This window comes from Octopus bimaculoides, chromosome 11 (genome assembly GCF_001194135.2).
Source record: "Octopus bimaculoides isolate UCB-OBI-ISO-001 chromosome 11, ASM119413v2, whole genome shotgun sequence".
Lineage (NCBI taxonomy): Eukaryota > Metazoa > Mollusca > Cephalopoda > Octopoda > Octopodidae > Octopus > Octopus bimaculoides.
This window is the reverse complement of record NC_068991.1, coordinates 48,502,039-48,505,001: the sequence shown is the minus strand read 5'-3', so window position 1 is coordinate 48,505,001 and position 2,963 is coordinate 48,502,039.

The window sequence follows — 2,963 nt, the reverse complement described above, 5'->3', positions numbered from 1 at the left end:
ATATATATATATATATATATACATATATATACATATATATATACATATATATATATATATATATATACATACATACGTACATATACACAAAAATACATCAAAACTCTATTACCTTCTTGTTAATATACCCGTCTCTCGTATTTTTCATATTTGTCTTATATACAAGTTTATTCACAAGAAGGTGCTGGAATTTGGGAAGCATTCTCTAGAATTTACGTACTAGAGAATCACATATACATACATTCCAGTTTGTCACATAATTCGTGAAAAAATGAAGCAGTTTTTTCTTTTTTGCTTCTGCAATTTACGCACCTATTCATATATTAACGAATTACTTTCCTTTGTTGCTCAATTTTCCTGTGGCGGTGTTATCGCTCCATCTGTTTAGTAGTTGAATGTACATGTTTTCGTTGATGAGAACAGTGAATTGCTGAAGAAAGTACAAGTCACTTGTGTTTCGAATTTAAATCTGTAAGTGACTATTTAAAAATTGTTGTGAAATTTGTATTGGAGTTTATGAGAGTTCCACTTGAGGTTTTTGGCTACTCTGCAGCTAACTCTGATATACTTTTCATGAAAGCATTTCTGTATAATCTATTTCACTTCTTTTTTTTTTTCGTAGGAGACATAGCATGTGTATGATCATATCATACAATGTATCTTTCTTTTTTCAGATCATGATTTGAATGAGATGCTGTGTTATCTATAGTAAGTAAAGAGACCAGATAAATTCTTCCTCTACGCCTCACAGGTGTATATATATTTTGTAACACTTGTTAGTAGATCATCGAAGTGACTCGCTGTATTTGTTTAACAATGTTATTACACTTATTGATTCTAAGATATATCTACTACCTTATTCTTCAGTAATACGGCAATTACCAGAGTCGTTACAATGACGAATCGAATAACCCGAAGATATTTGTTCCGAGTCTTTGCGAATGAATGACTTCATCTTTCATCCTTTCGGGCTCGATAAAAAAACAAAAGTTCAAAGTAGTGTAAAGACAGAACTGTTACAGAATGAGACTAGACGCCTTGTGGAGTCTATATTCCAGCATTTTGAGATCTGATAGCAACACCTTCAACGATACCAGTGCAAAGCTGTATTAGCTTTGATTTTTTTTTTGGACGTTATCTGTGGTATGTGGAGGGAAGACTTGCATACATCGACTACTGGTAGTATTCCACTAAAAATAGCCTTGTCCAGGCCTACACTTATTAGAGAAATTTTGCAGCCACAGAAACTTATGAACTGCCATAAGGGAAGAATTCCCTTGAGTGAACTTCGCAAAATGTCTTTTCATTTCTGCTTAATTTAAGCGTACATATATCGTACTTCACAATTCACGATACGAAGATTCTCTTTTGCCTCGTTGCTAGCTGTAGTTAAACCACAAATATTAATATATAATTTTCCAGCAAGAAGAGTTTTGTTAAATAAAACTGAATACAAGAGCTCTCACATAAACTGGCATAAACCTAAATGCTATATTTTGGTATTGTCACAATCCACAAACTCGAACCAGTAAGTGGGTGACATCAGTAAAATCAGTTGAATATGCATTTGGAATTTATTTCAATGTCATGTTTATTTATTTCTTTATTTATTGCACACAATAACTAATATATTTGCTTTAATTTTGAAAGTTCAAGAGAAATTACACCTCTTTATAAACCAGACGCGTGAGCATATTTCAGACTTGGGTACTTAATATCTAATTTTCTAACGAAACACTTGTGGGTATATGTATCCATAGTGTACACAGACAGGCATTACTAAACATTTCTATGGAAATAATTGTGTAGTTTTTGTGGCTGTCGTATAGCAAATCTCTGTAATTTTATATTTCTAAATTATACAACAGAATGAAGATAATGTAACATTAGCTCACATTCGACAGATTTCTTTTATTATATTTAGATTAATAGATAGATAAAAGAAAAATGAGAAATAGATAGGTAGATAGATACATAGATAGATTACAGCAATTAGATAAATTAACACGGTATATAACATCTTGAGGCGAGAGTACAACCTTTAATTTTCAACACCTGGTGTAAGTTAATTAATGATAATCTAGTGACTTTTGAAAATAAAAATGCATTAAATATAAATAAAAAGAAATCAATATTTAATACAAGTATGTTAGTCGAGTATTCGAGTTTATAATAAAAGCCTTCAAAGAAATAAAAACATAGAAAATAAATCGTTTTGTAAGCTGGAAACAGGGTGTTATATAATAAATAATAACATTATTGAACATACTAAATTTATGAATAACGATAAAAACACATGATCAATAAAAAATAATTTCAAGATAATATATTTAACAAATTATTGCTAAATGGTTCGATTTCACACAGTGACAATATATTGATAATCTGGAAAACGTAATAATTTTTTTATATATATATAAACTCCTCTCGAATGTATGTGCAAATGGTTTGCTTCCATTTCAAGACGATACTCCAGTATGGCCTTAGTCGAATGACTGACACAAAAAAAATAACAAACGAGGAAATCATTGAACTTGCTTGGGTATTACCATTATAGGTACCTATTTTTATATATGGATACCTTTTTAGTCGACCCTCTTGTCCAACCGTTATTTTAAGGTTTTGTAAACAAATCAACACCGGTTATCAAGCAGTGGGGAACTAACACAAACACAAAGGCACACTCACACACACACACACACACACATACACACACACACACACATATATATATATACACACAATTATCTTCCACACTGTTTCCGTCTACCAAATTCACACAAAATGTATTATTCAGCCAAGGGTTACAGGCGATATTGGTCCTAGGTGCCATGTAGTACAACTGAAACCGAAGCCACATGGTTGCAATGCAAGCTTCTTAAAAGCATAGTCATGCCATTTTTTTCTTCTCATGAGGTTATTTGTTTTTTTTTATGTGTTGCTTTAATATGTAGATGAAAATA